We start from the raw sequence: 9,496 nt of genomic DNA on the forward strand, positions 1-9,496 counted from the left end.
TTCTAACTTCAAAGTTTCATTTTTTGAACCAAGTGTAGTAATCAGAAGCCTGTGGGAACAATTTAGTCGTTTGACTCATTTTGGTAGACATCATTAGAGCATGTAGTTTTTATAAAAGATTTAAGCTACTATCATATGTGTATTTTCAAGCAGCTAAAATGAAGTATCAATATCAGCTTCATGAAATGTCTGTTGTGTTGCTGTTGTGTGACTTTAATTGGGAAAATGTAAACAGATGTCTAATTACCTGAGTATGGTACCAAAGACAGACAAAATACTAATAATGTTAATTAATAATAATAATAAATGATGATGTTAATAATAATAACAATAATAAATATAACAATAAAGATTCAGTTTAAGTCTCACATCTTGGTTGCTATAACAATATCTGAGGGGCACTGATAGGACCATGGGTGAATCAAAGACAGCACATCAGGTAACCCACGTCCTGCATAGTCTCAGAAACCTTTACTGGCTGTTTGCAGAGCTCTCTGTCCAGCTTAACAGCTGCTGAGTGTTACAGCCCAACTCTCCACTCTCGGAAGGGATGTTTCAATTTGGAAGACAGAGTTGACAGACGAGAGTGGCATACAGTCCTCACTGCTTTCATTGGAGTTCTAATATAGTTCTTTGGTAGAAAGTCCATGCAAGGAGCTTGCAAATGGGATGATTTTATTTTTGTTTTCTATTTGTATCACTTTACACAAGTTTTTCTTCCTGCTTTACAATTTGTTTGGAGTTTAGAATAGATAGTTTTGTATTCCACATCTTCTTCAACTGAAATTATTCCTTGCCATACTTCAAAATAAGTCTCTGATAGTTTTTAAAAAACTACTTTGGAAGTCATAATACCCTTTTAAAATTATTGGTATACATGTATGTGATTGATTTTAACATTGCTTATATTAATAAACATATTAATCAACCTTGCTATTAGGCTTATGTTTGGCTTATAGAAAATGTACTGAAAACCAAATATATCATAGAGGATAAAATGTTTGTGAAATGTATCAGTAAAACAGGGTACATTCATTGAAATTTTCTGATTTGTTTTGCATAAGAGTCTTCAAGTCCAAGACTCTCTAAGCAATGGATGTCTATCTCTATTCATACTTGTATTCATACCCTTGACAGGTTGGACAGGGTGGACTCATTCCAGCTGGCACTTGTAGGACTCCTGAATGCCGCACATGCAGAGCTTGTCTGGTCCATCACCTACCTGTCAAGCATCCTCTCTCATTCTTGATCCAGGTTCACTTCGGTTCATCTCTTGAACACATGCACCAAGTCATTCATGACATCTGACAGAAACCACAACACGCCGAGAAATAAAATGAATTTTGATGCCTGAGCACTTATACCATGTTTGTCTTCTTTGGAACTCTGTCATTTTGTTAGAACCCCTCTTTAATGGGTTCCTTTTATGCTGGATGGCATTGAGAGGTGGAGCTGACATTCAATCTTTAGTGAACATATATTTTGTTCACTGTATTTATGCTGTGTTGCTTTGCTCTATCAATCTGCATTGAAAATCAGTTTCTGTGCACCATGACCTTCCTGTCCTTTTAATTTTTTAGTTCTAGCTTTGTGCCAGTGGGTACTTCCTACAAAATGTTTTTAGGTAAGCACTTTTTATATATTACTATATTTATGGATAGTAATTTTGAATGTATAGACATACAATTTCATCTCCAAATTTTACACACACACACACAATATATATATATATATATGCATATATATTATACACATATATTATACAAAATCTAAGTTTTATTTTCAGAAATACAGTTTGGTGAGAGAAAATACTTTGCATTATTTTACATGATCTTAGGGTGATTTTAATTCATAGTTTCAATATAATATCAGAATGTATTAAAGCACACCAATATTAAGAATACTAATTTTAAATCCTTTCCCCTATACTTGTATGTATGATTTTATATATATATATATATATATATATATATATATATATATATATATATGTGTGTGTGTGTGTGTGTGTGTGTGTGTGTATTCACATGTATATACTTCCTACTGAGTATATACTTCTTACTGTGTCCATTAAGCTGTGTTTTATGTTCATGTGTCTAAGGGTGATCTATTAAAATTGGACAACCTCTATAGTCTGTAGAGAAGAATAATTTTCCCCTCTGGGCAACTAATGACCACCTACAGCTCTTTCATCTAGGTTGGATGATATGGCATTTTTTCTGTCCTTATTGGCATGTTTACTGACATTTGCCATTTTTCTGGTTTTGTTCAGGCAACTGTATTGTTGTCAGTTCCTGGGTGAGTTTTCCCTGTCCTTTCTAGGGAACACAATTTATTAATACGTCTCCTTGGCGTCTCGATCCTCTCCTTGATCTTCTTTACAATCTGCATGCATGCATAAAATGAAGGAGAAAGAGGCTGTAAAGGATCCAGGACAACACTCGGATCACAGAGAAAGAGAAACACGTTCCAGGATTTACAGAATAAATATCCTAATGCAAGAATGTAAAGGTTGGGATAGTAGACGAACACTGAGAGAAATGATGTCTAAGAGAACTGATGAGCATTGAATGATGTGTAGTTTTATGTCATCAGGAAAGAATCAGAAGATTAGGAACTTGATACTCAGAGGTGAAGAGTTGTAAGGCTAGGAAGAAAGATTCAGGAACAAGAAAGCAAATAGAACTCTTGAAAAATTATAAATAGACTGTTTTTCTTTATTGAGGTTTCTGCATCAAATAGAAGGTTAAAACCCAGAACAAAAAAATTGATTATGAGTCAGAGAGTATTAAATTTTAGGCCAAGTGAAGCATAGCAGCATCCAGGCAGTCATGGTGCTGGGGAAGGAGCTGAGAGTTCTATATCTTGATCTGAAGGCAGCAGAAGGAGACTGTGTGCCACACTAAGTGTAGCTTGAGCATATAAGATCCCAAAGCTTGCCTTTACAATGGCACACTTTCCCCAACAAAACTACACCTCCTGCAACAGGGCCACACCTCTTAATAGTATTACTATGGACAAGCATTCAAACTCATGAGTCTATGGGGGCCATACCTATTCAAGTCACCACACACAGCATGCACCTGATAAAGCCAGATAAAAATTGAGCATAGAGTATGGAGGTGGTTGCATGTCCCACCTCTAGATGAAGAGCTATTAGTAATTAATGACTGTTGCAAGAAGAATGAACTTTCATTATGGATGCAACCTATGAGATACTAGCCCATGATCCATCAGATGTCCCCACACCCCTGCACATACTGGTGGTATTAAGTGGACTCATTGTTTAAAAAATACATGAAATTGGGAGGGTAGAGGAGGTACTGGAGGGGAAGAAATGGCAGATACTTTGATCAATGCAGTATTTATATTCTGACTCACGACCATTGGGGAAAACATCAAGACTTGTAAATTCCCCTTGGGAAACCATGCTCCTGTGTGATAGAAGCAAGTTTGGTGTTTCAGATCATAGTTTACATCCTTTGATTTTCTTCCATTGATTTTCTTTTTTCCGATATGTTTCTTCCGTTTTATTTTATTTTACTTACAGTTTCTGCCTTGGGGTGATTTTTTTGGGGGGGTCTTGATTTTGAAGCTTGGGGTTGAATTTAGGGTTTTGTACATAGGAGTCATGGGCAGGGTCATTAAGTCACACCTTTCTTTGCAACAATTACTGTCCAGAGTTTATTGTTTCCTTACGGAACAGCAAATAGTTTACTCTCTCATATAAATGCTTGGTGTATGTCTTATGATTGTATACTTGGACTGTATTACAGAAGTAGGCATACACAGTCTATAATTAAATCTCTGGTGAAATACCAATAGTTAAAATATATTGAGGCAAATCTCATTTGCACTTAGAAAATTTCAAATCTAAAATACTGAGGGGAATTTTAATATTTAACATTCCTAATCACACTATGCATGTTTCAGGGCTACAAATTTGTAAAAGAAAGTAATTTTCTCAAAAGATAAAATAAAATTAAACCTCCTTTTTCTTTTGTAGACTAGGAAATTCCTTACTTGACTATCATTATATTAAAATTAATAGCTCCATTTCTCATTGTCTCCAAGAAGGACAGAGCTCATACCAGACCATTAGAGCAAAGGATTAAAACACAGGCGAATTCTTTCTCACTTTCACCATGGGAGATCTTCTGTTTTTATCACTTTGAAAATAGACAGCTTTCTGTCTGATCTGATTGAGGAAATGGCAAAAGAATACTTCACAGCTGTGGAGACTGCTGTGTCCCCTGTCCCACTAATGAAGAGAAGATGATGCAATACACAATGCTGAGAAGGTGGGACATTTATATACATGTACCCATAGTTTGGCAGGCCAATATTAAATGAAAAGAATAACATTTTCTCATCCCACTTGGTAATCTAAAGATCAAAGTGATAGTATGTTTAAGTGATGATATATTCATTTTAAGCATATGATTCTGAGTTTGCATGTTTTTATGAGTATATATTTAAGTGCTAAACATGCACCTAAGATTTATGATGTCTTTCCAAATATTAAAAAATGGAACTCCATCTTCCAGTCCATGTCTCTACCTGCAATCTTGGGTCTGCATTCCATTCCTGGGTCACACAGCTCTGCCTGCTTCCTTGGAAGCCTGCTGCCACCAGTACAACCAGGTGAGATAACCATGTCCCAGTTGCCTGCCTGCTGAGTCCCCCAGCAAGGCCAGCAGCCACAATGCCTGCCCAGTCCTCTCTGTGCTCCATCTTCTAGTCCACACCTCTACCTGTAATCCGGGATCTCCATTCCCTGGGCCACACTCTTCTGCCTGTGTCCCTGGAGGCCTTATGCCACCAAGGACAACCAGCTCTACCTGTAGTCCCAGAGGACTACCAGGCCAGCCAACACCAGAAACAAGCATATGACTAAAGGTCAGAAAGAGTAAACAGTTCCCAAAAGCCTGGGCAATATGGCACCATCATACCTCTCCTACTATGTTGGCTCCCCACACTACTACAGCTCTCCTACTACAGCAAGCTTCTGGATACCCTAACAACCTGAAGAGCAAGACCTTATTTCTCATCTTATGAAGATGATAGAGGCCTTTAAAAAGGATATGAATAAATGTAAAAAAAATACAGGAAAATACAATCAAGCAAGTGAAGGAAATAAATACAACTGTTCAAGACCTGAAAGTGGAAATGTGTTTATGTTCTTCACGTATAAAATGTGTAGAAATATTCTAGAGAAAAATATTTATAACCTTCTGAGCCAAAACCATATTCTATATGATTTTCTGTTGAAATTTCCCTGTAATTTTGTATTTTCTTGTTGATTCCTTTCTACGTATCCAATAGCAGGGTCATTATTCCCTTATTATTTTGTCAGAATGTTTGTGACTACTTACATAGGTATATGCTATTATTTCTGACAAGTGTCTTTGATTTGTGTATATGTCTGGTTTAGAGACTTTGGCTTAAAGACTACTATTCAATATTCAGTAATGAAAAAAGACAAGAAATATGATTAAAACACAGATTCAAATGAGCAGGCACTATGCAGAGCACATGACTCCAAGGCTGGAAACTATTTTCAGGGCTTTTGTTCCACTGAGTCCACAGAAGTTGGATCTTCAGCACCTCAGAAATAGAGATTGGGGCACTGTATTTAGCACAATGCAGTCATTAATCATTATGAATGAAGAATTAGATTCAGGACCACTATGGACACTTGACTCTGGAGATGCTCAAGTACCTTATAGAACATGACAAGAGTATTTGCTTATAACCAATACCCATTGCTTTTAAATCATCAATAAGTTAGTTATGTTAACTAATATAAAATAATATAAATGCTATATAAGTAGAAACATAATAATAATTGAAGAATGATGGCCACATGTGCCTACTTGCAACAAACATATGCTTTGTGTTTGTTTTCCAAATAGTTTGGATCAGTGGTTGATTGGATCTACAGTTTGGGAATACAGGGGTATATAGAGGACTGACTGTATTCCTAACCTACTTAGCCAATGAGCTATGAATTCATCTTGTTCCTAAGTTAAGCACTTGTATGAAAGTGGAACACATTCTCTTTGGGCAGTGGAGGCTTACATTGTAGCCCTTACTTATGATCTTACGCTAGGATAACAGATTTTACTTTGTTTATTCTGGTGTATAACAGGGAGTATATCTTATGTCACAATATATTTCTATAAAATATGAAATACCCTACTTATGAAAGTGTAATAACCCTAAGCTATTACCATAGTATTTTTGTCACTAATCACAACACTAATAGCTTGACAACCTAACCTAGTACCTTGACTTGCAAGTCTGGAACACTGTTTTCTGGGTTAGGATCAGCAATACCTATCAGCCTTGGCTCTCAGTATTTAATCTATGTACTTTCCACTACTGGAGAGAGATGGTATCATTTAAATGGAAGTCTCTACAAACAAATACTTGGAGTCTAGTGGGGCATGAATCATTACAATCATTCCCTATAAGACAGAATGCAGAAGTAATTGACATAAAGTTCATGTATGTTAATTTGTACATAGGTCTTAGAGTAAATATAATTGTTCTAGTTATTGACTTCATAATGCATGTGCCTATTGCCCATGTATATGTGAGTTTCAATATTCTATTGGATATCTTAGAATGAGAGAATTTCAGAAGACTAATGATGTTCCAAAGTAGTTCATCTCTGGAGAAAGCTACTGAACTTGCTGGTGAACGTGCCTTTGATTATATGTCAATATTTTGTAAACATGTGAACAAATGCAATCTATGCTTTAGAAAAATAAAAAAATACTTTGATTATTTAAAATAGATGATCAAAATATGAGCACATCCAGGCAAACAGTGAGAGTTTGGAATACAAATTTATCAGGAATTGAAAGTAGTCTTATTTGTGGTTTTCAGTCTTTAATTCTGCTATATTTTTCTATAGCCTATATTTTATTTTTTGAAATTATAAGTATATCATTCCATTCTTTACCTTCTAAACTCTGGTTTTTGAAATTATATATATATATATATATGTATATATACATATACATATATATATACATATACACATACATACATACATAGATATACACACATATATACATACATAAAGAATATATATATATATATATATATATATATATATATATATATATATTCTTTCACCGAAAAGAACACACCAATTGGTAATCAATACCAAATGTCATCCCTTAAAACATGCACACAAGTAACATTGTGCAGCTTATTTTTCTTTAAGTTAACAATTATGTTCAAGTTCTGTTTACTATATGTGCATATATCTATATGCATGTTACAACAATAAATTTGAAAAACAAAGTCAATGACGTGTGTATGAGAGAATCTCGAGGGAGAAAAGAGAAGGAGAAAACTGTGTAATTATAATCTCAAAAATAAAAGAAATAATTAAACAATGAAATAAATAATAAAAATAAAATAGAATAAAATACTGCTTTGTGTTCAACCCTAAGTAGGTCTTCTGTTAGCCACCATGAGTAGAAAATCCTGTGAGGAGGGCTCCATCAGGTCCTGCACCTACTATTTCCTTTGCCTTGTCCTTCATTGTGATGCTTTTCTTCCGAGAGAAGTGATCTATTTGATTCTAGCTGAACAAGCACATAATTAAGTAATACCCCTGGGTTGTTTTATTTTCCTGCATTATCATGAAATAAGAAAGAAATGTCTCCTAGAGGAGAAATAAATAAAATGCTGGTACACAGCATATGGAGTTTCCTTTGCTTACAAGGAAAGACTTTCTTTTTCTATAAAACACATAAATTAATTGGAGAACTTTAGGAATCAATTAACTACGTAAGCACCGTGAACACCTATAGGACACGTTTTACAAGTTGTGTGTTTTACAACAAAGGTGGGATTAGTAAGCTCCTTCGTTGCCAGCACCATCATGCTAATTAGTGTTGTCAGTCAAATAAAGGCCACACGTTTACACTAGAAATAGACTAAATTCTTGACAAATTGCAAGATCCTTTCTTTTACACTTCTATCATGTTTTTATGTATACCATTATTAAAGTAGAAAATAATCAAGTCAGAAAGTGAAACATTCCATTGTGTATATCTTGTGCCTAACAGCTGTAAAGACTATTATTTTGTGTACTACATGTGACACTAGTGTACAATGAATATTATATAAAAAGTCAGACCTGCATATGGATGATGCAATCAATCACCCATGCATCAAATCAACAGGAACACCGAGTAAACCTCAAAGAGTAAAAAAAAAAAAATGTTCTAAAACATTGGTGTTGTTATAAATACTGTATTTATTTTAATTTTATTTTTCCTGTACTCTGAACCTTTGCCAAGAATTTGAAAGAATATCTGAAATTTATAAAAAGTATAGTAGAGAAAGCTATCTTGGAAGATCCCATTATAATATTTAGTTGGCTATAAGAAGTAAATATAAAATTGAAAATAATCTTAAAATGATTTAGTGAGCTTTAGATTAAGCATGAACAATTTTTATTTGTTAAGCCTATCATACATACACTTAGATGCTGGGATGTGGGTGTTGATTAAATTTGTTTTAACTTGTAAGCAGGTTGTGATATCAGTTTTACAAAAAACAAAATATAAAAAATTCACACAAACAAAGGACATATACTTGGAAATATTTGGAATTTAAAGAATCATAAGAAAGATTAAAATTGAGAGTAAATTTTATTGATCATCCTATCCAACAGATAAGCGTTAATTAATTCCAAGAGAAGTCCTGAATTGTTTGTTTGCTTAAGGCAATATATAAACTGATTATGATAAAATAATAATTTATAGAATCACCTACTTCAATGAACTAAAGGAACAGATAATTCTAATTTCAGCTATTAAGCCTACCTTCCTCTTAATCATTCTTAATCATTGTTTACAAACCTGTGTCTCTCCACCAATTAGGTTTTATTAGGACATCATTGCAGCAACAAAGATAAAATAAAAAAATCCAAATAGTACATTTGCCTATCATTTATTCAGTGATCGGCGTTTAAGGCTTGTGAGCCAAGTGATCAATCCAGGAGGATAATCAAAGGAATGGAAGGTGCATGACATATGTGAACATTACAAAATAAAATGCACAAACTGGATAGAAATGCGAAAGGATCTAAACCTATATGCTTTATCAACCTCCCAGACCCAAGTGCAGGCTGATGTGCTTGTTAAGAAGATGGACTAAGGGCTGGGATGCCCATCTGCACAGGGATCATAATTGGCTTCCACCTGTGGGCAAACATTCTTAAGGAAGCACTTGGCTGTTGAATAAGTAATAGGTGCTTTTGGCTAACAAAATTTACAAGTCTGGTTTGCTTGGAAGGCTGCTGCAGATCTGGGGTCACTTCATATTTATGTATGATATGAGTGCTATCCACTAGTGTATGTGGTTACTACTTTAACAAACTCTTGAGTGGATGAATCTCTTCCTCTCCTCTCCTCCCCTCCCCTCCCCTCCCCTCCCCTCCCCTCCCCTCCCCTCCCCTCTCCTCTCC

This window comes from Mus caroli, unplaced genomic scaffold, assembly GCF_978045245.1.
Source record: "Mus caroli unplaced genomic scaffold, Mus_caroli_1 scaffold_1, whole genome shotgun sequence".
Lineage (NCBI taxonomy): Eukaryota > Metazoa > Chordata > Mammalia > Rodentia > Muridae > Mus > Mus caroli.